Source organism: Cavia porcellus, unplaced genomic scaffold (assembly GCF_034190915.1).
Source record: "Cavia porcellus strain 051 isolate PalLab524CR breed Dunkin Hartley unplaced genomic scaffold, mCavPor4.1 scaffold_1, whole genome shotgun sequence".
NCBI classification, from domain to species: Eukaryota; Metazoa; Chordata; class Mammalia; order Rodentia; family Caviidae; genus Cavia; species Cavia porcellus.
In genome coordinates, this window is record NW_026947484.1 from 85,419,678 (window position 1) to 85,446,624 (window position 26,947).

At 33.5% G+C, this 26,947-nt stretch overlaps 1 protein-coding gene and 1 pseudogene across 27 annotated transcripts in view; one reads left to right on the top strand and one right to left on the bottom strand.

Annotated features, from left to right (window-relative positions):
* The window catches only part of Ptprd (protein tyrosine phosphatase receptor type D), a 2,079,748-nt gene that overhangs the window by 1,525,873 nt on the left and 526,928 nt on the right, over positions 1-26,947 (bottom strand). The window lies entirely within an intron of this gene.
* Positions 4,535-6,847, top strand: LOC100718320 (potassium voltage-gated channel subfamily H member 5-like; annotated as a pseudogene).

Sequence of the window (26,947 nt, forward strand, 5' to 3'; positions counted from 1 at the left end):
TACTGGAAATGTTAAAGGTTGTCTTTCAAACAAGAGGGATGATGATATTGAGATGTAAACTTGTATTTACAAAAATATTAGAAAAGTCCAAATGTAAAAATGAAGATAAATATAAATATCTTTTAAAAACTATTTCTAATCATTCTAGACATTTTAAATGCCAATGAAATCTTCTTAAGGATGTCGTTTGCATATTACTGTTCCAGGTAAATGTTTCTAACTGTGCTCTACAAAGTTTTATGATTCCACAGAAGTAACTCATCATCTGTCTGTCTCAGGGATGATAGTATTTTTTATAAAACTAATTAAAATATCTCTGTCATATAAAATGTTTTTTTTTAAAAAGGAGATAATTATTTTGCTAAGTGATGAAAAGGCAAAAATTATGTGAATATAGCACCTACTCTCATGATGTCTATATATTACTGAACACCAGATAAATATGATAAAAATATCAGTAAAATACAGATGGTACAAATGCTAGAAAGAAAATACACAATATTATAAAGCATAAAGAAGTGTGATCACTGCCAGACATAGTGGCACGCACCTGTAATCCCAGTACATGGGAGGCTAAGTTCCCACATAACCTAGAAATAAAGGCCAGCTATGGCTACATACGGAGTTCAAGGCCAGCCTCATCTATGTAGCAAGAACCATCTCAAAAAACAAAAGATGAAACAAACAAAAAAGAGCAAGATAATTTACACAGTAGTTACACACTTATTAGGGAATATAAGAGTTGCAAGTAAATGAGACTTCTGAGATCCAGACAGCTACTTAAATAAATGGGTTGGGAATTCAGAGAAAAAGTCTTTACTTATACATAAACTGGTGATTTGCAGGGATTTAGTAGGTGACAGAATTTCAAGCCACAGGTAAACATCAAATTATCAGAAGAGCATGAACTTTTGGGGGGAAATTCTGCAACTTTATGCATGTGCAGGAGAAATAGATACTTATTTTTAAATATTTAAAAATAATTGCTCAATGTATTTCTCTTCTAGTGAATAGCATAGAATAAAACTCTTAATATTGTATAATCCTTTAGTAGAAGTCCATAATTTTTTTACCATATTGGTTACTTTTTTATGATTAATGCTTAATATAAATTTGACATATATATGATGTGATTATTCCAGTAAATATGCACCATTAAAATAAAATTGTGTTTTTCCTTGGAATTCATTTAATAACTTTTCTTCCCTACAAAAATAATTCAGTTTTTTAAGATGTATCTTTAAAATTGCTATTTTAAACACATACCTAATTAGTGGTCATATTTTTGAAGAGGCCAAGAACATATATTCTGAGAGAAATCTTGAGAGATTAAAATCTTTCCACTGAGACCTGAATTACATTTATCGCTTATCTTGTTGAAAGACAGTTGTTCAAGCTGGTTTTGGTGATGCATGTCTGTAATCCCAGCACTGATGAAGGCTGACAGGAGGATCTCAAGATTGAGTTCAATCCAGCTAACTGAGCAATTTAGGAACAGTACTGGACATTTTTTAAAAACATTTTTTCTCAAAAAAATTTTTAAGAATTTTTTAAAATTAAAGAATTTAAAAGAGCTGATGATATAGCTCAGGGCAAATAATCTGGGTTCAGTTTCTAGTCCTTACCTCATAATCCCTCTTAAAATTGTTAAAATACTGCTATTCTATGGGACCCTGGCTTGCTAATGCTACAGTCTTTCTGTATAAAACATGTTTATTCTTATTCCCCTCTCATAAGAGCTGCTTTTACATGCAATAATTTAATAAAGATGAGCAATTATTTTTTGATTTGGTTTCTCCTACCACATACCATAGTAAAGAAAAAATATTTAATTGCATTAACAACATAGAGACGGTAGATGGCATCAGAGGTAGCCCATTAGTTTATAAAGTGTGATTGTTTTTATGGTTGTGTAAGGGTTGCTCTTCACAAGGTCATTTCATTAGATCATATTAAAAATTAAGGGCTGGGTATTTAGCACAGCGGCATAAGTCTTGCCTTACAAGCATGCAGTCGTGAGTTTGATCCCCAGTACAAAAAAAAAAAAAAAAAAAAAAAAAAAAAGTGAGCATTATTGTAGTTGAATATCTTACTTTGATACTATCAAGTATGCTTTTCAACCTTTTTCTCCTATAAATTAAAAATATACTTTTTGAGATTATCAGAGATTTCAATTGTAATGAATAATTTTCAGAAATACTTTTGTCCAGTAAGACATTGAAGTAAACAAGAGTACAAATCATAATATTCCTCAACAGTATTGCCCTATTTCTTGTAGTATTTATTATAAAATTTCAAGATCTAGAAATTATAGAGAATACATGGAAAAATGAGCCAAGAATGAAACAAAAAGGGTAAAGCTATTAAAGAGTTCTCTATTAAAATTGAAAGACTCACCAAATCCCTAATGTTCTTAACAGAAGGCTAAATAAAGGAAACACTTAAAATTTTTAATAGTGCTCTATCATGAGTACTAACCGAGCCAAATATAAAGCACCAAATATACTGTGATGGTTTTTCAAATATGCCTACACATTCTTTGCCATTCCTTTCTTCTGCATGTGTAGTTTCATTCCCTTCCTTTGTGTGTAAACCAGAGGTATTGATTTCTAACAATAGAAAATGATAGAGATGTTATGTGTCCTCACTACCAAGTTAGAAAAAAATAAATTCCACTGCATTCTATTGAGTATCCACTGCTCTGGAGGAAGCCAGTTGCCACCTTTGAAGACACTCACATCCTATGAAAAGGTCTGTGGAGGGGGAGGAATTATGCTCCTGGCAACACTCATCATTAATTTGCCCACCAGGGGAGTAAATTACCCGGGCAGTTTGGCCTCTGTCATAGTGAAGAAGAGCAAGGAACTGCAGCTCTGGTTGACATCCTCACAGCTTCCTAAAACTTCAAGCCAAAGCCACACTGGCACGTGATTCCTAAAGCCTCAACACATGGTGACTATGAAAAAAGAGAATGTTGACTATCATATAAGAGAGTACGTTCTGGACAAATTATTCAGTAATTACAATGGATGCACATGTGATTCACAATGCAACCATAAGCAGATGACAAGCATATAACACAATAAACACAAATTAAATTGGGTGTCAGTTGGGGAAAAGAAATACAAGCAAGGTCTCGGGTAAACAGGAACAGTAAAAGAGGAACACTGGGATCCTACCCTATTCTATTTTCTTTATTTCCATAATAACTATTATTTTATTATTTAATAATTCTTCCTACCAGGATATAAGGTACATAAAGCCATGGATTTTTCTTTTTATCCAAAATGTCTCAAATATATTTTAAATTGACAAAATACAGAATAGATAGTAATGAAAATTATTGTTGATGAAATGATATAAAAAGCAAAAGAGAAAATTATTGATGAATTATCAGCAAGTGAATAATGATAATTTGCCACAATTCAATTTATCAGATCATCTTTCCTTCATTTGCTTAGTTAAAACATCATGCCTCCCCTTCACTGGCAGCTTCCTGAGCTGACTGTGTAGTAAAACTTAGCTTTTATCTTCTTGTAATCAAGAAAGTATAGGCAAAATACAGAACTGCTCCCCAAAACTTCTGACTTCTTAAAGCTGACAAGGTTTTTTGAGGCATACAGCCAAAGGTTTTGAAGTCACTTGGTCACATGGTCTACTTGGTCCAAACAAGACACATCTTATCACAATGCAACATATTGAAATTAAACTAAAATACCATGTATGGGGTCAGGGATCTAGCTCAGCAGCGTAAGTGCCTGCTTGGCAATTACAAGGTCCTGAGTTGATTCAAAGTACAAACAACAGAAAAAAAAAAAAAAAAACAAACAAACATGGTATTCATGGTGCTATGTATGGATACTGTACAAATTGTTGACCCACTTATAGACAAAAGTCACTTGTAGTCCATATATAGATAAATATATATGTAAGGCTTTCAATAACTGCTGTTTTCTTAATTATAATCACAGAGTTTTAAAATATTTTTATCTTCCCTCAGGATAAGAATCAGTACTGTATTTTTTCATCATGTATTTTCAGAGTTTACGTGAGACTGGGTTTTCTTTAATTATATTTTTCTGTGTTCTGATATATTCAGTTGTTAGGATCTCAGAGGAACTATTCTAAAAATAAAAGTAAAGTAAATCTTATGCCAAGGAGAACAAATTTTCAAGCTTTGTTTGTATCTTTGTTTCTATAGTAATTTTCTATTTTAGACTCAGCTTCCTGGAGAGTGAAACTTGGTGAGGATTCTTCACGCTACCAAAGATGACATTTTGTGTACCTATTGAGACTACGTGAACTTCTCTGAGTAGAAAGCAAGTATGTCGTGTACACCTTCACATATTCCTCCTTGAAATTAACTGAATGCTCTTTCTAGGATTTGGTGGATTCTTTCCTGTTTAAATAACAGGTTAAAACATTTCATACAAAAACACAAAACAAACTGTTTTATTTCTGAGTCACCTCACTGTGATGCAGACAGGTGACTGGGTAGCCCGTCCTGAGTAAGTGTGTTATACTTCAATTCAGAATGGCCTTCACAGGAAAAACGTCATCCATTTGGCTGGTGAGGAAGATCCCAGAAGAGACCTGGTTTGGTGAAAAGTCATGGGGAATTGTGGTCAGCGGTGGCATAGAGTACTATTACCATGAACTGCCCGGTGCTCCTCCCAAGAGCTGCTCATCTGGGTTGGCTGGTGACACTGTCAGGGGACCATCTGCCACCACTGCACCCTCTCTTCTTTTGGCACAATCTCATCCACCTTCTCCTCTTCTTATGCTCTGCCCAGGATGGGAGTGGGGGCAGCTGATGACACCTCAGAACACATTTTTGGAGAGCATCGTCAGGTGCTTCAGTGTATCACGTTTGTTATTGTGAAATGCCCAAATTTTATACTGGTCTGTAGTTCATAGTAATGACAGCTTTTGTAAAATCTGGATATTGTTGATCTGATGTTATGCAGAAAAGCAGCACTTGCACTTTTATGTATGGGGAAGTTAATTGGCAAGAAGACTATTGAGAAAGTCAGGCAGACTTCTTACAACTAGGGTCAAACTGCTTTGAAGTTCTTCACTCTCTCTCAAAAAAAAAAAAAAAAAAAAAAAAAAAAAAAAAAAAAAAAAAACCACTGTTTGGGTTTACATGCAAATTGCACCAGTAAGAAATGAACAGGAGGAAAAGGTGGTCCTGTGCCTATGCTTTCAAGGATATTATGTTGTTCCAACAGCCCACAGAGGATGATCAACAAAAGTTTGGACACAACTTGCCCAACTGACACAAGCTTTGACAAATAGCCAGCATGTTTTATAGCAGTTTACATCAATGGATAATGCAGGAGTAGCACACAAGCACCTGCGATTAGCTGAGGCTCTGCAGCTGGGATTGGATACCCTTCTTCAGTGTACACAAGAAGCACCAAAGATGCCACCACACATTATTTTACACTATTGTGCTTTTAAAACTACGTGGGACTGGGTGATTTAAAGTCTTACATTCTACACCGCCATTATGGCTCCTCACAACATTTCTTTCAAATCAAAGCAGAACAATAGAGCCTGGTTGGTGCTGGACAGTGTGGTGGATGTTGTTTTTCTGGTTGATATTGTTTTAAATTTCCATCCAACTTTTGTGGCGTCTGGTGGAAAGGTCATTTCTGATCCTAAACTCATAAGGATGAACTATCTGTGATAGATCTGTGTCTTGTTTACCTTACAACATCATCAGTGTCTTTGAAAATATGGCTGAGGGAATCAGGAGTCTCTTCAGTTCTTTGAAAGTAGTACATCTATTACTAAAAGGCCATGTAGCTAGGAAACTGGACCACTACCTGGAATATGGAGCAGTAGTCCTTGTACTCCTGGTGTGTTGTTTGGACTTGTTGCCCACTGGCTGGCTGGCTTGCATATGGTATAGCATTGGAGACTACAAGGTCATCGATGAAGTCACCAGCACCATCCTGTACCAGATGACCTTGAGCATTGGGACTCCATATGGTTAAAATTCCAGCACGGGGATATGGGAAGGAGGACCCAACAAGGAATCTCTGTATGTGTCCTCTCTCTAGTTTACCACGACAAGCCTTACAACCATAGGGTTTGGGAACATAGCTCCTACCACAGAGGTGGAGAAGAGGTTCTCCGTGGCCATAATGATGTTTGACTGTCTTCTTTATGCAACTAATTTTGGAAAGGTTACGACAATTTCCAGCAAAGGTATGCCAACACCAACTGATACCATGATGCTGAATAATATTTGGGACTTTCTGAAACTCCCCAAAGAACTTCATGAGTAAGTCATGGATTATATTGTCTCAACATGGTCCATGTCAAAAGGCATTAACACAGAGAAGGTCCCCTCAACCTGCCCCAAGGATATGAGAGCAGATATCTGTGTTCATCCAAACAAGAAGGTTTTTAGTGTACATTCTGCTTTTCAACTGGCCCGTGATGGGTGTCTGCAAGCCTTGGCAGTAGAGTTATGAATCATTCAATATGCACCCAGGGACCTCATTTATCATGCGGGAGAAAGTGTGGATGCTCTCTGCTTTGTAGTGCTGGGATCTTTGGAAGCTGTCCAGGATGATGAGGTGGTGGCTATTTTAGGAAAAGGTGATGTATTTGGAGACATCTTCTGGAAGGAAACTACCCTGCTCATGCCTGCATGAACCTACAGGCTCTGATGTAATGTGACCTGCACATCATCAAGCAAGAAGCCTTACTTGAAATCCTCGACTTTTAAAAAGCTTTTGCCAACTCATTCTTAAGGAACCTCATCCTGACATGCAATCTAAGGAAACAGGGTTCATGTACTCTCCAAAGAAGGATGCATTTGTTGAGTATATGAAGTTACTGAATTACTGAATGACACTTATTTATTGAAGACATTAACTGTGGCAGGCATTGTTCAGACTGGAATACTAATGTCAAAAAAGACAAGAATTCCTATTTTCATGAACAAATGAATGTAGGTATCAGGGAGAATGAGAATGGGAAAATCACTTTCTGATCCTCCAGCCCTTTATGCCATAAAGGTAAGACATTTAATATACATAGAAAGAAATAAAGGAAAACGAAAGGCAGCCTTGAAGAGAACTAGAAAATAAATAAATAAATAAAACCACAAACAAATAAAGAAACAAACAAAAATCCAAAATGGCCACGTGCACTTTTCAGGAGGATGAGAATTGAAGCAAACCTACTGGTTTTGCCTTGGAGAGTGAAATGAGTGTGGAGAATCTGGTCTCCAGGTGTTAATCAAGGTTACCATCTACTCAGTAAGCACAGAGGTTCGGTCTGGTGCAACTCACTTTTCTGGGGTTGGCTCTGCATGGCCAATGCTCTTTGAAGAGTTATCTGCTACATCGCTTCCCACTCTACTCACTTTATTATCCTGCTTACAGAGCCAAGGAGGAAATATTAAAGTTACCTTGAGGATAAAAAAGAAACTCATGGGGGCTGAAGTGGCCCGCCAACCAAAGGGCCAACCTTGGCTTCCCAGCTCCTTACAGAGTCCTTGAAACCTGAGTGCAGCAGCCCCACTGTCCTTCCAAAGTATCCCAAAGCTATAGAACAAATACACTGTGTCTTTTATGTTGCAGAGAACTATAATTTGGTACAAAACTTTGTAGAGCAATTATATGAAATATCAAATATTTTAAAATTGTGTATTTCTTCTCACACAGAAAATTGACATAGAGAAAACAATTTGACCAATGTGAAAAGGTGAAAACATTGCTGGGTATGATGGTTCATGCCTGTAATCCCAGTTCTCTGGAGGTTGAGGCAGGAGGGTCCTTTGACAGTTCGAGACCAACCTATGCTACAAAGTGAGTTCAAGGACAGCTTGAACTATATAGCAAGACCTGTCTCAAAAAAGACAAAAAGAAAAAGAAAAAATAAGGTGAAAACATCAGCTACTAATACACTGGTGATAAAATGAGATAGAGTAAATGTCCATAAAATGGAAATGCAATAAATTATAGATTTTTCATATAATGGCATGTGGGATGTATTTACTAAAATAGTACCATAGAACAAAAATTTTGGTATGAGTAGGTGCCCATGGTATTTTAGGGAAATGAAAACTAGAATTCTAACATAATCTCATTGCTGTAAATAAAATTTATGTATGTATACACACCAAAAATGCTCAAACCATAATCTCTAAATGATTAACTAATGTTACCTCTAGTGGGCCTCTGAGAAGTTTTTATTGTTTTCCAAATATATATGTGTACATTTCCTAACTTTTTGGATTGAGTATCCAGTACTTTTATAATAAATTCATAAGGAAAAATTTGCATTAAGAAAAAAGCTTTCATGTGACTTACCATATCTGTTTCCTAAATTTATCACTTAGAAAATCACGAGTTCCACTTTGTTATTAAAATCCTGCCTAGAATTATTGTGCAATAATATGGAGTCTTAGTCTTAAGAATGAGTAAGTACTAAATGTGCTTTTCAGCAATGGGCATATAGTTAACAACATGGAACTGTTCACTTAAAATGTTTGTATTGTGTTTCCATGTTACCTTTACCAACATAAAAATCATTTTCTATACTACTAGAGTAGTTAAAATTGATGCTCCTGCTTTGACAGGGATTATATTTATCTAAATTCACTCTGAAAGATGGCAAAGTAAGCCAGGAAAGAGGCTAGGGATGACAGGCAGAAATAAAAGAAAAATCTGTAAGTTGTAGCTTGTGACTCGGTACAAGTTGTGCATCAATGATCAAGCAGAGATCAGACTGAAACTCTGGGGATTTCTACTCTCTTAATCCCAAACAACATTTTCTCTAGGAAGGTTGAATATTAAAAGAAATCACAAGCATAGATAGTGAATCCCTAACACAACCTTCAAATACTCCATTAGTAGGTGGGTATTAACATCAGATGAGTAAGTTTATAAAAGAGAGCTTAGATGTTAAGCTATTTAAATCTATCTTTTCTTAATAAAAATTAATCCCCAAAGTAGCTACTTCAGTTATACAACTTTCATTAATCTTTAAGGTTTGTTATTCCACACATATCTTGAAATACTCTGGTAACTTAGTAGCATAGTTGCATGAAAAATAAATTATCTCTCATATGGTGATTTTTTTTCTGTATATCAATTGCTAAAAGGATGAAGATAACTACTCTATTAAAAATCATTTTTCACATTTTCATTGGAGGAATGTTATTTAATGTAATAGGTAATGGAATTCTACAGGGTAGCTCCAGGGTAACGTGAAACCAACAGTGTTCCAGTAATGGCAGCTCATTATAGTCATGTCTAAGAGATTTCAGTATCTAGGCATTTATGTAATCATCTGCTTTTAAAAGAGGTTTCTAGAAATTAAACAATTACTTCTGTGGTGCCTTATAGCTAAATTTATCACTACTCTTATATCATAGTAAATTGCTCTTATTGATTACATGTACATAATGATTAAATTCTGTGGGAAAGTAAACATTTATTTATTGAGCTTCACTATGACAAAGCAAAATTGCTTTGAAAATAATTGTATATAATGAATTGTTATTTTTAAAAAATTATATTATCTGATTATTTTTAAGTTTTTCCTTGTTTTTTTTTTTTTTAATGTTTTATTTTCTCCTTCAGAATCCTGGCTTTTACTAAACTGATTAGTTCTAGAACTTTAAATATGCAGAACAAATTGCCTAGAAAGCAAGTTATATTATTCTATAATATGATTATATTATAGCATCTACCATTGCATGATTATTTTAAGGATGTTTACAACATAAGTGTCTGAGATACAGTGACAGATATAATTCTATGACTAATAATGCCATTACATTTATTCATATTTCTAATTTTCTGTCTAGTGAGGTAAAATGATTTTAAGCTTTTTGTTGTTTTTGTTTTGCAGTGCTTGAGATTCAACTCAAGAACTTGGACTTACTGGGCAAGTGTTCTACCACTAAGCCACATCTCCAGCCCCCTAATTTTCTTTTCTCTCATTAAAAAAATGCTAGTGACTTTTAATAACAAGCACTTTTATCCCACATGTCCAGAATTAATAGAGGTTCATTTGCCAGGACTCTCAAAAATATTTAAGGTTATAATTATATTTTTCAATTTAAAAAAAGGGTTTTAATTTTCTTTTTTATTAAAGAGTGTCTTTCATGCACATAAAAGAGAAAAGTCTATTTTCATAAGGAGAAAATAAATAATTGCCACTTGAAACCTAAGACAATGAAATATTATGTGGAGTTAAAGACCACGAATTCTCTGCAGTGACAACTACGTTAGAACACTGCTCTCAGTGTGCCTTTCCCAGACACTTGGACAGTCTCCTCTTAATGAAAGTAAACCTTACCCGGATTATGGGACCCACTTTGAGAGTTTCTGTTAACCCAAAGCCAGTAACTTCCCATGGCTACCCCCAAAGAGGTACTCTGGGCAATGGCTATTCTTTCTCAAAATATAAAAAATTATTTGCAATCCTATATGTCCACTCACATTTATTTCATATTTCAACATAGAGATGAAACTGATAGAGATAATTAAATGAAAGATCACTCTGATTGGAATTGTAATATGAATATTATTTTTATAATAAAGCAATTGTGGACCAGTAACAAAAATGTATATTTCTATATCTTTTGCTTTTACTAATTATTTCCATCTTTAAAAATTAATTTTATTTTGATGTAACTATAGCATTTATGTTATGTTCTTTAAAAACATGACCTGTACTACATCAATATACTTCATATTTAAACTTCATTGGCTTTGCTAGAATAATTTATTTACATCTTATGTGCTCCTCAGCCATATTAAAAGGCAGAAATGATGTATTACTGGTATATCTCCCAGTGAAAAAGTGTTGAATTTAGCTGTTAAACTTGACATCCTGCAAGCAAAGAGCTCTGTTGTGTGTTTAAAAAACAAAACTTTTGGTAAATTATAATATAAATGTATAATTGTGTATTACAAAAGAATAAAAAGCCATAAAAGTATAAAAATAAAGAAGATGAAGCATAGATGAAATTTGATGGAGTTTACTGAAACTTGATAAAAACCATGTGCCATCTTTAAGAAATCATCAAGATTCATAATTAAACATACAATTAATTGTAAAATATTTGTCATTTTATATTATGTCAGCATTGCAAAGCATATATTGTCTTTTTTGTTTTATTTCTGGTTAAAACTTATTATTTACTCTTAGATAATTTTAGGCAATTAACTCTCTAAATAACATTTGTATATAATGCTAATACAGTACTTGGCATTTGTTTTTATATCTCATATTTATATTCTCAAGTAGTTTAGAAGTATTATTTCCTTAATACATCTAATATTAGAAAGTATCAAATTAAGTTACTGTATGTGAAAAAATTTATTCAGTTAGGGTTTATATTCTGTAAACTAAAGTTAGTTTGTATGAATCCATCTAATTCATTTACAGAACTATGTCAACACAATTTAAAGGGAAGAAAAATTGTTTTGATTTTTTACCTAAAACTAGAGTTTTATTTTCCAATTGAAAAATTTGGAAACCACTAAAAATATTAAAAGATCACGATGTATTTTATTTTTCTTCAGTTAAAATATACTGTTTATAAGACTTCCTAAAATGTTTTGCCTCCCAATTTTTTGTAAATAGTGAAACAAAAAACAATTGAATGCAAAAACCTTTCGTTTTAAAGGCAACGCAGGTTTGTTTGTTTTTGTTTTTTTTTTGTTTTCTGAGACAAGGTTTCATTATATAGTGCAGGCTGGCCTTGAACTAACAGTGATCCTCCTGCCTCAGCCTTCCAGGTGCTGAGATTATAGGTGTGTTCTACCATGCCCATATGGCAATGTAGCTATTGCAAGCTTATTTCATATGGATAATTGATGCCTTCTCAAGAAAGGTACAATAATAAAAAGGCAATATTTTCTGAGTGATATATATATATAGATCCTTGCTCAATTTCCCATATTCACTTTCAAATTTCTTAAAAATATTCTGTGCCCTCAAATTCTGTATAAAATCATGATGCCAGTCATTTTTATCAAATGATTTTCACTTGCACTTTGGTTCAGATAGTAGTGCTTTCCTGTGCATAAGTTTGGTATGTGTGAATTTAATGAGATATCTGAGATTAGGGAACTTTGTAAAGAAGAAAAGCTTATTTATTTCACATGAATGGAGACAAAAGGACAAGGTACCATATTGCTTCAGCCTGGAGAGGACTTCAGGGTGCCTGGCATCACAGGAGGGAGCCTCTGAAGGAGAAAGACCATATCTTCATAGGAAGCTGACAGTGATGCAGAGCTCAGATTTAGACTTTTGTAAAAACTTATTTATACAAAAACTAACTCAGTAAGTCTATTCAAACTACATAATCTTTCTGAGGACATGTTCCTAGTGACCTAAAGACTTCACACTAAGCCATGTCTCTGGAAATTCCGACCATTGACATTACCACACTGAGGACTAAGTATAGGCATGAACCCTTGGAAACAAATTGCATCTAAACTTAATTCTCCTCTCCCTCTGTGGAGTAGCAGCTCCTTGGAATTTCTAGCTCAGTACTTACCGTACTCGCCTGCTTTTACTCACATTGAGTGGGTCATGTTTTCCTTTGGGAACCTTTGGACATGTTTTTGTGATTTTTATTTTATGCTTTTCTGTACTCAAATTAGATTGCTACATTTATGTGTCCTAAAGTGCTCTGTAAGAGCACATTTAATCCTCCATTCTTCAATCACTCTTAATTAGATTCTACTAGAATATTACCATTAACTGGGAGTGTATTACTTCCTCCTCCTAAAATATTCTATTTGTTTTTTCCAGGTTTTAATTATATAAAGTTATCTTTTCCTTTTTTTGATTGGACAAGAATATTTTGCCATTTAACTTCCACTTAACTTTCCCGCTGACTTGTCAAGCAGGAAAGTTACCTTTTCAAACATTACCATTTATTTTCTTTGAAACTCATGGAAACTCATGGAATACATGTAATTTAAAGTATAAGTCTTTCTATTCTGACTGTATCTTTTAGAATATATTGCGTAGAAATGTTTGAAGAGCCTTATATTGGTATCAATGCTTTGCAAAGTTTGGAAGTTACTCCCATAAATATAGAATTAAAGAAATTGATCAGAACATGTCTCTGAGGATAAAATGGGAATTTGTTAATCTTATTACTAGGAAGTTGAGATACAAAATTCATGAGTCAAACTCCCAGTTTAAGAGAGGTTTATCAGAAAGAATTAAAATAAAAACGAAACGCCAGAGAAAGGGATGTGCACTGAGAGATTTCAAAAATCTAACATATTCATGAAATTGACAATTCACATTCAAGGACAGGGCTTTATGAATGTCTAGGTAAAATCTAAGGAGGCTTTAGTTTTGTGTTCTGGCTATAATGAGGCAGTATACAAGCAGGAAGCAAAGGCAAAGCAAAAATATGAACTGCCTGAGTGAGGGTTAAAGGCATGCTGCATAGCAAACACAGAGCCTCTGTAAAGGATGGGAGACTTCATGGACCAAAGCATTAAAAGACCTCTCTTTATAAACATTAGCTTACTACTAAGATCTGAGCAAAACTTTCAGTAGCTCATATGCAAAGGAATATAGACTTTACAGAATTCATTCATCTTATTCAGCAAACAATCAGTAAAAACAGCAACCATCAACAATAGCAATTGATCCTTGGAGAAAGAAGAGCTGATTTTTAGAGTTGACATAATATAATAGTTAAGATACCTAATACTCAAAATATTCTTTAAAAATCAAGAGGTTTAATATGACCTCAGAGGTAGTTAACTGAGGAAGATAATATGCCATTCTAGAAGGCAGAATCATGGAGCTCTAACAGTGCAGGCAGCACAACATACATGAAAGACAGAATCTCAGACTTTAATGACTTATTTTTATAAATTTAATGCTATAACAAATCTAGATGCTTAATATTCAGAAGTTAAATACAATATTCAGAAGTTAAAATGCATTATTATTATAGCACTAATAATTTTATAAAACTTATGAATGCCATTCTAAGTACTTTATAGATGACATCAATTTGGTCCTCATAACAAGCCTATAAAATAGAGACTTATTTTTCCTACTGTGATTTTAAATTTCAGACTTGAAATTTTTTTCTTAATAGTCTGATGAATAAACAAAATAAGCCAAGGTTTCTTTTAATTTCTTATATACTCTCATATAAAACATTCTAAATTAATTTCAAACAAATATTGGATTTCATTAGTACATTCATTATTAAGAAGAGAAAAGTGAAATTTGTATTTGAGAAATTTTGGGGAAGTCAGAAAACCTTTAAGAGATGGGGCCTCATAGAAGTTAGGTCCCTCCGTCCCAGGTTTGAAGAAGAAACTGAGACTCTATCCTTTTTCTGTTTCTTTATTTTATTTATTTATTGATTTGGCTTTCTATCTACCATGAGGTACAAAGGCTTTCTCTGCCTGGTGCTCCTGCCATGATGTACTGTGCCAGCACAGGCTCAAAGCAGCAAAGAATTGTGGGCTGGAACATCTGAATCTGTGAGGCAAATTAAACCCTTTTAAATATTTGATCTCAGATACTCATTTTCACAGTGAAGGGAAGCTTACTCAAATTTGTCCTGAGATAATTTACATCATTTCATTTTAACATCAAAATATTGAATTGATTATTACTTATCACTCACAAGAAACATAATCAGTACATTTTTAAAACTGCAAGTAATTCAAAAAAATTATATTATAGCTTTATGGTGTACACAGCTTTCTGATACATTTGTGTGTTTTTGTTTTTGTTTTTATTTTTGTACTGGGAATCAAATTCACCACCTTGCATTTTCCAGGCAGCAAGTACTATGCCTCTGAGCCATGTCCTCTACCTGCATTTATCATTTTAAAGTACATATACATACACACACACACACACACACACACACACACACACACACACACGTGCACACATGCTTTCACATGACTTAAACATGTTTTTTAGGACACTTCTATTTTAGAATAGCGATGAATTTTACTATAAAAATACTAACTGGATAAAAATCCATGTGGCTTAAACTACAACTTTGCAGTAAGTAAACTGTTTATAATAACATTTTCAATAAGTGATAGAACTCTACAACTGACAAGTGTCAAATTAAAGTTTAGATATTTGACAAATATTTACTATTTACTATTCCCTCTTTCCTTCACTGGATTGTAAAACTGGAAAATATTTGCAAGTTTTGTATTTAAAATTATTAGCTAGGTTGAAAAAGGCCAACCATAGATGCTAAGTTTTCATACCTCCATATCATGGACAATTTTTACTTTCTTAAAGGAGATGGTTTTCTTACAAAGAAAACTAAATACAGGTAGGCCTAAAATAAGGAAAGTGTTTTTCATTGAATTTATTTCTTGTGCATTCAGTCACTCCCAAATTCTTCTCATGGCCTTTGTGTAATTACAGCTACCACTGTCACAGTGGAAGCGGCCCAGGCTGCCTGTGGCATTTCTAAAGCATAAAGCCACTTAACTTTAGGATAAATGAGAAATTAGTAGCATAATTCTGAGGCTAGATTTTATTTCTGGGTCATGATGGCCATTTACTGTTGGATACCAACAAATAAGATACAGATTGTCACCCAGAAGTAAGTTATTGGCCAGGTTTCTACTCACTTTCTGTGAACTGCTACTTAGACAAGTCCTGTTTCCCTTTCAGTAAAAAGGGGCATCTTATCAAACACAAAGTTGTATCCAAAATTTTCTTCATCTCTTCTTTTTTTTTCAGATACTTTCATAAAGTTTAGAATTTAAAATTGTGTACCATCTCTATTCTTTGTATTTTTACCTAAGAAATAAAACTGTCTAAGGCAGGGACGCATAAACAGACCACTGTGCATCATCCCTGCTCAAAATGCAGATAGGAATACTCATATTTTATTCCTTGTGGAAAGCTATTGGTTCGTATATAACCTAAAATAGAAATAATCTTTGGCCACATTTTTGTTCTTTTTTGAGTTTCTAGCCTCATCTAAATAAATGAAACAAACACAAACTTTAAGCATATTGATCATAGTATTAGTCACAAAAGGAAAAAATTGGACTAAAATTTAAATATGATAACTATGCTTAAATAGGAATCAAAACAAAATATTGGGAAAATTTTATTGCCTTTCCAAAAGTAACATCAAAATTTCTTATTCATAAAAATATTTGAAATTATGTAAGTATATGCTTTTGTAAATATATAATAATTCCAGAATTTGAAAAATGAGATAAGAAAATAATAAATATTGCAGTTAATAATTTTATGATGGTTTGATTTTCAGACTTCAGAGTTTCTAAGATAAGTATTAAAATGCAAATGAGAAAAATAATTTGAGAAATGCTATAGCAAATTTAATCATTTTAATCCTTTATTGCATTTTTCTCTGCCAGTTTGAGAAAAAAATAACTATTCAGCATTAGATACAGAACCCTTGACAATGTGATTACTCCTTATAGTCTATTACCACTCATTTTCACTAATTTAACTTAGGACTTAGCCACTCTGAACAATATAAAACATTCTTATTTCTCTTTCTTAAAATTTTCGTTTTCCGTAAGTATCCCTAGTTCTTCCCAGTGCTAGGATAAGCCAAATTTCCATCATATTTCTGTTGGCTAGAACTCAATATCTTATCATTTATCCAGTTTTATGCCTTTCAAGAATATGACCATGTAATTAACATTTTCTTTTAAACAATTCAATAGTTTAGGTCTCCATATCTTGTTTTATTTACTTGTCATTAGATTAAAACAATAAGTATATCTATTTTTTACCTTATTATGGAGGAATTCGTCTGTCTTTCTGACCATTCATCCAGCATCACTCTATTTTGCCCAAAATATGTCAAATCATTTCTCCTCATGATGTGGCTACAATCTAGATGATTTAACTAACAACTTTCTGATAACCTACCTGTTGATAATGCTATGTAAGGAATGGAACAGGGTTATTCTGATATATTTCATGTTGTTTTTTGATAATCAAAATTACTTTCTAGCTGGGCGTGTGGCACATGCCTGTAATTGCAGCACTCAGAGGCTGTGGTAAGAGGATCATCACAAGTTTAAGGCCAGCCTGGGCTACATAGTGAGTTCAAGGCCAGCCTGAACTATAGAGCCAGACCCTGTCTCAAAAAACAAAAACAAAAAATTACTTTCTAAATTGATTTTCAATAGTAATGTTTATCATTAGTAGTATAATTATGATTTTATATATTAGCCACCATTGTAATGTAAGATAACCAGCCCTCCAATAAGCAACTATTTAGACGCTTATAATACATACACTTCTCACTAGCACATTAATAAAAAGGTTAATGTCTCTGCTCTTAAAAGACAGCATTGAAGCTTAAAGAGTTTAACACAAACAGTTCAAAAATAATCGGATCCAGAAATCAAATCAGGCATTGGTCTCCTATCTTTGCATAGAACCTATCTCTGCATAGAACCACAAACATTTTTAAAATATGTATATGAAACACTGTAGTTTATTTTTTTATTGTTGTTACTGTTTTATCATATTGGAAAAGGATTAGTGTAATATAGAGTACACTGAGTGTTGTAGTTAGGGATTGTAAGAACAAGACAATATAAGCCATGTAATTTACAGTATTATTTTACAATGATCACCCAAGGAGTTAAGTACAAAGAAAGTGCAGGAAATCTGCCCACACACTAATGGCCTAGAGAATCCAGCTGAGTTCCTGGAACTCACAGCAATAACTTGCATGATTCCAGCTGAAAGCCTGGAACCCATAAAAGAATGCCTCCCATGAGTCCAATTGGAGGCCTGGGGAGGTCTATTTCATTGATCTGCACTGAGAAGTCTAAAAGTCAACATTGTAAGCTACAAAGCCTCTGCCGGTAGGGTGAATGAACTGTGTCAGTAGGTTGAGTGCTTTGTACTAGAGCCAAGAAATAATACTCAAAATAAGAGCCAGGGCTACCCCCTCAAAAGCGCAGCAGCCATCCCCAGGGACAGCGAGGTCTGGAGCTCGTCTGACAAATCAGAACAGCTCAGTTCATATCAGGAAGTCAGCGTGACAAGCTTATCCTAGAAACTGAAAATCACACACCTTCCTCTCTATGGCCAGGAAGCGATGCTCAAGAACTAGAGCTTCTCCAAAGTGAACCATAGCCATTCTCAGCAACAAGGTCCCCCAGACTGACCCTCTGACGATAACAGCTGAGTTCATATCAGGGAAGCCAGCAGATAAGCTCCTTCAGGAAAACCAACAGCTCCAAAAGAACCAACAGCTCCAAAGGAAAACATCCACTACGGATAATCAACAATGTTACTCTTCCTTCTCTTCTAAGTCTCTTTTTTATGCCGGCAACTTTCTTCAGGTTGCCATTCACACTCAGCTCCATGCTGATCCAGTCCAGCTGGTATTTAAGTTGACCACTAGTTACCAACCCACCATACTGAGTTTTAAAATTTATGAAAAATAGTATCTCTAAAAACATTTAATGTAGTAAACAGAACACACTAAGAACAAAAGCAATACTGAGGAAGAATGAACAACTTTGTCATTGTAACAATGAGAAGAGGTTATCAAGGGATGTTCTGAATTACTCGTCCTTGGGGACCAGTTAAGTAGGGCAGAGGCCATCTGTTTGGACAGTTGGGTACTTACTTGCATAGCATGAAAGAAATGAACCATATGATTTCATGAATTGCCTCTGGTAATATGGTTTCATTTCAATAAGGTTCATTCTCTGCCACATCTAAATCACTTTCTCAGAAATATGACACAAGCACAGATTTTCTTAGCCATCTACAGTGATATATATATACATATATATATATGTATATGGAATACTTAGTTTAAATATTAAGTTTAGATACTTTTACCATTTAAAATAAATTTAAAATCTTAAATCTCTCTAGAATCAGAACTAGTTACAAATAAATTATCTGGCATAATATGTGCATTGCAGCATAACAAGTCTTATTTTTCATCACTTAGTTGCTTTAATTTATATAGAAGTACTAATATTAATAACAGTGTGTTATGGTTTGTTTAGGTATCCCCCAAAGCCTCGTGTGATCATGGGTCTTTTAAAAGATGGCTGAATCTAGAGTTTGTGTTGCTGGGATTAAGGTATGTGGTTTGTAAATCAATCCAATGATTGATTTGACACAGTTCTGGCAAGGACTAAGAGTGTGAGAGTGGCACCCACTCTTAGGCAGGTAGCCTGGATACAATATAAGGTACAGACAGAGTCTTTTCTCCTTTGCTTATTGTTTTTGCTACCTTCTGGTTGCCATAAACTTCTCCTCTGAAGCCATCCTGCCTTGAAGCCATTGATTATGGACTGAAACCTCTATGAACTATGAGCTAAATAAAACTTTCCCCTTTTTAACTTTGGGTGTTAGGTATTTTGTCTCACCAACAAAAGGAATGTATCTAAGACAATGTCTAAGGAAAATACAATACTTGTTGAGAATACCAAATGGAAAAATCCAAACCTTGAAGTGATCTAAGATCTGAACTTTTTGTTGTGCTAATACAGTTCCAGAAATGGAAATGATCACTCTTGATCTCATATGATGGACTGAAGGAAAAATTTAGGTACACTGAAAAAGTTTATACAATCTCCTTGAAGATCCAGATATGGATATATAGATATATAGATATATAAAATATATGATGTATATGAACATAAATGAACAGCATGTTTAAATGTTAAGAGGAATCATTTCCCTTGATTTATCATTTTGTGTATGAAAATATTTCCAGTCCTCCAAAAGTCCAAAATGCAAACGACTCTGACCCCAAGAATTTCAAATAAGGAATTGTAAACTATAGTTCCCAAAACAATTGTCCTATACTTTCAGATCTATATAACATTCATAAACCTTTATAAGAAATCCTAATACTGAAAATGTAGGCAAGGCAGGTTTTCTAATGTGATACAAGATTAACTTTCAGTAGTTTTACATAATGGACTAGAAAAACAGAAAGACAAGACTCATGCCTGTGGTTGAAACTAAAATTGTAGTATTGGTATTGTTATGGTTTGAAAACTGGTGGTCAACTTAATGCCAGCTGGATTACATCAGCATGCATTGAGAGAAGATGCTCCACCTGAGGAGGGTTGCCAGGATAAGTAGGTGGAGAGATGTTGGGTGGGATTGAGGCCTTGAGGAGGCATGGAGGTGTTAAGGAGGCATTGTGGGTTCTCCTATGAATTGCTGTCTGAGCTGTTGGTTCTCCTGGAGAAGCTTTGGTCTTCACATCGAGCATTGCTTCCTGGCTCCGGAGGGGAACACGTGTGCTGCCTGGTCTCTAGGATGAATCATCATGCTACTTCCTGGCACATACCCAACTGTGATTGTTGTCGGAGGGGAGGAGCTCGGGGCCTCCTTGTCGCTGAGGACAGCTGTGGTGCCTTTCAGGACAGCCCAGCTCTTTGTTGTGAGTATGACTTCTTGGCTCCAGTGTAGAACCTGCGGGCATAGACTTCCTGGCTTCCACAGCTGACCCTTGGGTCTTCCCGGCATGGATCCATAAAAGAGACTGGCGTGAGTCCTTCTTGTGGGCTCTGGAACTCCAGTTGGACTCGTGGAGGCATTGTCCTGAGATCTGGGTTTTTACCTGGACTCATGTAAGACATTACTGTGGGGTTTAGATTCTTGACTAAATAATCTGTGGCTTTGGTGTTGCGGATAGATTTCCTGCATTCTCCTGTGTTAACTTTCAGTGACCATTATAAAAATATTATAAACTCCATGTCTGATCTGAATTGTTCTCTGTGTACAACCCCTGACTACAACAGGTATTGACTTCTTGCATATAATTAATTTAGCAAATAAATATACTACTAAATCTAGATAACAAGAATATGAATAAATTTACCTCACATAATACTAATAATAATAATTAACCATAAACATTAGTTATTACCCTGACTTCAAACTATACTACAATTCTATAGTATTTAAAACATTTTATTATTTTATGAGGATATACAGACCAATGGAACAGGATACCAATCCTAGAAGTAAACATACTCATCTAAAGACAAATAACTTTTTTACAAAAGGGCTAACACAATGAACTTGACAAATAAAAGTCTTTTTCATAAGTAGTAGAAAACATGCATAATAATGTAGTGACTCATAACTCCTAAGTCACAAAAGTCAACTCAAAGTAGATTAAAGGCATGTATGGAGAATTGAAACTCTAAAGTCACTAGAAGAAAAAGACAAAAGGCTTAAGAGTATTGACATAGTTTTTGCACAAGACTCTAAAGTAGGAGGAAACAAAATCGAAATTAGACAAATGGAATTATATCGGTTTAGAAAGCTTTTTCACAGTATAGGAAACAATATCGAGTTAAAAAGACAATGTACAGTATGGAAGAAAATATTTTTAAACTATACATTTGACTGAGGTTAATATCAAGGATATATAAGAAACTCAATTAATTTAACAGCCAAACCAAAACATCTCAATTAAACTGGAGAACAGTGCCAGGCATGGTGGTGCACACATGTAACCCCAGCATACAGAAAGCTAAAACAGGAGGATTGTGTGTTCAAGACCTGTCTGGGCTACATAGTGAGTTTAAGACCAGCCTAAACTACACAAGTAGTTAAAATAAATAAATAAAATAAACACTAGCATAAGTTGACATTTTCTAAAAGAAGCATAAATGATCATTATATATATGAAAAATGTTCATTTTAAAACACTTTTTTAACACAAAACTTGGCAAAATAATGAAGTAAAAAAAGTGAAGCTTTAGAGGAGATTCTTGCTTAGATCTTCCAGATCTAAACAGCCACAGAGAACTCTATAACACTTCTGTATTAAAATTAAAGTAATGTAATATTACTAACTGCTTTAATATACTAGAATTACCATATGTCACTGTATTCAAGCCAATGTACTAGTTGTTCTACTTAAAATGTTAGATTCTACTTAAATTGTCTATAGATTCATCAAGGATATGATATCCTAAAGTAATCAGAGACAAGAAACAAATACCAAACCATTTCCTGAGTTACGATATGGAATACACTGTGAATTTTGCACACTCTACAATTTTTTTTGAAATAGTAAATGAGTGAATCATAACTAATTACCTTTAGAAAAAATTCACTCTCTGTAATCTCTCTACCAAGGTGTAATAACCAAAAAAGGCTATTACTTGTACTTGTAGAAGAAAACAATCCTACATATTAAGTCACTTTTCTTAGTTTGGAAGTTTTAGTAGACTGTTGATAATGTTTCAAGCTGTTAACTTTTATTTCACCTACTAAAAGTTGAAGCTCGTGTCATTAGAAAAGTATCTAACTGTGAAACATTGGTTGGTGGGATTACATTTACTTAACTAGTATCCAATTTTTTCATTGATAGTTCAGTCACAAAGGTTTTACCCTAAAAAGATATCAAAAGCTCTGGTATTTCTCTGCCTTTGAAACAAACAAAAATCTCATTATTTAATTTTACTTCTAGGAATCTAATGTATAGATTTCTTAAATGAGTTTTCATTGATTTGTTTGCCTTATTTAGTAAATCGAAGCATAAGCTTGATGAAGAATAGACTGGCATCAACACACAATGCCTTCACTACTGACAAAATGCCAGAGCAAGGCTACTTTAGATATTTGTCACCTTGCTGCTTTGAAAGGGAAATGACACAGGCATTGCAACAATCATTATGAGTCTGACAGGAATGTCAGAGATTCCTGGGGCCTTTTAAAATTTTTTCTATTAATAAACTACATTGGGTTCATGGAAGTACTTCATATTTTCTACAAATCAATTTATAAAGTCTAATTTTATGTAAGCAATACTCAATATTTCAAGTTGGCGGTAAGGACATATAGACATCAGGAATAAATATTCATGAAGTAACCTTGCTGTGTTGGTCAACAGTAAGTGTTTTGACCAATACATGTTACCAAAATTCATTTGCTTCTATTGTCAACTTTTTAATCACACGAGATTATTCATTTTCAAATATAAATATTTATATTGAAATGTAGCTTAGGTAGATAGGGAGTATATATATCTATATCTATATCTATATCTATATCTATATCTATATCTATATCTATCTATCTATCTATATCTATATCTATATCTATATCTATATCTATCTATCTATATATATATATATAGGCTATTATATATTCCATATATATAGATAGATATATATAGATATTTGGCTTACCAGAGTATTCTGAAGATATTTCTTTATTTGTTCAAAGATCTTAAATATTGCAAGAGATTTAAAAATGGAATTTTTGAAATAATTTGAAAGAAATATAAAAATATCTGTTTTAAGATTAAATGAATAATCCTGCATGTGAGTAAATGGAGACAAACCTATAATCAGAAGATGAAGAAAAATACTTTAAAAATGAGAAGAAAAGATTCAGATGAGAAGATATAATATTTCTGGAAAAGAAGATGTGGAATCAGATGTGTAAAACCATGTTTTCCAGTCATTCTTTGAGCAATATAACAGTTGTAATCATTTTATAGTGTATGATGATTTCTAAAAATTATTTTTAAAAATATTAGTATTCTTCTTGTCTAAAAAGATTTTACATTTATTTAAATGCAGGCAAAATGTTGATTTTTATTCACCTTTCATCTCTCAAACTTAACACTGTTACCAGCATATAATATTTCCTCAATATTGAGGTTTTAGACCTACTATAAGAACACTATGATATATAATATTTGGGGCAAATATTAACTATACAAAAAAGAAAAAACCCAGTATATTCTGAACAGAAATATTTTCAAAGGTCAAACTTCTTGCATTTTTATTTGGATGTATTTAGGTAGTTTCTCATAGAATATGTATTTCCAAAACAAGCTTCAGCAGAAGGCATAAAGCTCAGAAAACACATTAAATCAATGAACAGTGAGATTAAATTATCACTTAGAAATGGCTCATAGAATTTTTGAGCTCATGATTAGATAAATGGAATATATTAATATTTCATTATTTTCATGATTTTCTAGACAATTATGGTCACTGTTTTAGTTTTTTAATTCTCAAAAATTTTGTGCCATTAGTTTCATTTTGTTGTCAGGGAACTAAAGTATTTTAAGCACAGAAAATAAGGAACAAAATCATGTTCTAAATTTCAGTTATATGAATCAAAAGTCCATACTGTTTCTACCCTGTCTTGTTGCCACACACCTAAAATAATTTTCATGCAACTGTTTGATGAAAAAACAAAAGAAAGAGGTTTTGTGGGTTTGATTATTTTCACAATTTCTCCTGCATAGTTGGAGCCTGGAAGAGGTATCAGGTGCCTGAATCAAAACTGGTTCTAGTCAAAAGAAATCAAAGAACAAAATCAAACTCATTAAAAATGTAAAAAATATTTAAAAACGTTAATAATCAATCCTGATTTTATTCTCTATTTGTTAAAAGTAAACATGACATAAATTTCAACCTTTTAAGGGCTGTATAGAGGCTTAAAAAACAAAAAACAAAAAAAAAAAAAACAAAAACAACTATTTGAACACCCAAAGGAATACAAAGAGAAATTCACCTCAGAAAGTTTTACTCTTAGCTTTGGAAATAGATTGACAGAAAAGGCAGAAAAATTGTCATCATTTCAAGGTGTCACACAATACCTTAAAAACATGCACACTACAAATAAGTATTTTGTTGTAATTACTACAACAGGCATATGAACTCTACAAAGACCACACTACACATGAGTGAGATACTTAGTTGGTTTTTAATACAGATGCATTGGTGACTTAGTTTCAGAATTATTTTCTGATGTGTCATTCTGTTGAAAATTACATGTGTTTTGTAGTTCTTAAATTTTTTTAGCCATTCTACATTTTATCTCATGTTATGACTTGAATTTGATATTGATGGTCACACTGCAAAATCGTGCAGTGATTTGCCACTCCCCCGCTTAGGTAAACCCTGAAAACAGAAATTATATACTTCTGTGTAATAGGAGAGGGGGGGTTGAACGGAATCAAAAGAGAGAGTGAAAAGAAGAAGAGAAAGAGCAAATGAAAGAAGAAAAGACAAAGGAAAAAAGGAAGGAAGGAAGGAAGGAATGAAGGAAGGAAGGAAGGAAGGAAGGAAGAGAAAAATTCTAACCATACATTATTTTATTTTTTAATGTAAAATCATGCTCCAGGTTCTCAGAACTTCTGAGTGAATACATTTTCCTACATCAGCTTTTCCAGAATTAACCTGAAGTTGCAAACAGGAAAAATTATAAGATCGGATTCAATTGTAAAAGCTACACAGCAATTCAGTCATGAAGGCAATAAAATGTATTCCCTTATATCAATCAAAATGACACAATTACTGAGTGTCTACCACCCACTGAGACACTCTGCAAGACATTATTGGAGGTAAAAGATAAAAAATAGGTAAGATTTAATAATTTTCCAACATTATTTTTTTTTAATAAATTCTTCATTACACTTCAAGATTCTGCAGTACTTTGATATTGAATTAGGAATTCTTCTTGAAGAAATAATGCATCTTAGGAATTTTCTAACATGGCTGTTACTTTGGCTAATTATAAATTACTGCTTAAAAGCTAATTTGTTTCCACAATTTATCTTGTAAAATCCTTTTATATGGGTCATATTCCATATCAATAGAGACTATCTATTGATATTTAAGTGACATATTCTATCGATAGGAACTATCTGTCCCATTTCTATCATTCTTAGATGGAGTTTTTCTATAGGTATTTTTAAGTCAAGTTGGTTTGTCATTTGATATACTACGTCTTTGCTAATTTTTCATTTATTGACAATGTCATATCAGCCTTTCTCTTGGTTACTTTTCTCATCACTGAGACACACTAACCATCTTCCCAAGTTAAGGGAAGAAAGATTTTTTTTTTAGTTCAGTTTGCAAAGGTTTCAGTTCATTGTTGGCTGGCCCTGAGGCATGGTAGAATGCCAGGGGAGTCACCTAGGAGAAAGGAAGGACTGAAGCAAATGGGTGAAGAAATACCAAACAAAAGAGCAGCCCTTTTTCCTGTCCTTTGTATTCCTTCTCTCAGGGTTGAATGCCCTCAGGGAGGGTAGTGCTCACACCCAACAGGGGTCTTTCCATTATCCAAGTCCAGATCTATGCCAAACCAATCAGTGGAATAATACAGTAATCATGCACTCTTGGTCCCAGCATCACATACTTAATTTTAGCATCATAAACTCTAGGTCCAGCCACTTCTGAAAAGCCCTACCTGTGACCTCCTGAGATTTTGTTGGAACACTGAGACACAAGCTATAAAAACATATTTAAGTGTTATTGTTAGAAGACTATTTTGTTTATTTAAATGTATGAGTTTTGCTTAATGCATTTGACTCTCTGGTTAGGTGAAATCCTTTATAATTTCTATATTTACATAATGGAGTGATCTTTTTTTATCATGATGAAATGTTCTTTCAAGTAGGAAAGTAATATTTTCACTGCATTCATGAGGAAACAATTCAGAGAGGTTAAGCAATTTGTCAGAACTGAAATTTTAACTTAACCTTTATCACTGTAGGGTTTATATTCTTTCCAGCTTTCCATTTTCTTTCAAGAAATGTTTTTCATCACTTTTCACACTTTATTATGCAGAGTTAATTGCATACATAAAGTCCATTGATCACAAAGCTTTGTGTAAGTATACTGCATTTGAGAGTTATGAATGTATTTTAAAAGACTTAAGAGCATGATAAATGTATTTACTTTGGAAAAATATATTGAATTAGAAAAGTATACCTTATCCACAGTTTCCATATATTTTACTTAAATAAAAAAGGGCACAGGCTAACTTAGTTATGAATGCATAAGAAAACTCACTTTACAGATAAAAAAGTGAGATATTAAACATGGATACATGGAGAGAAAACTTCTATTTAGAATATATATGCAGTATACACTATAATCTTCTATTCATGCTAGTATCTGATACATACTTATCTCCT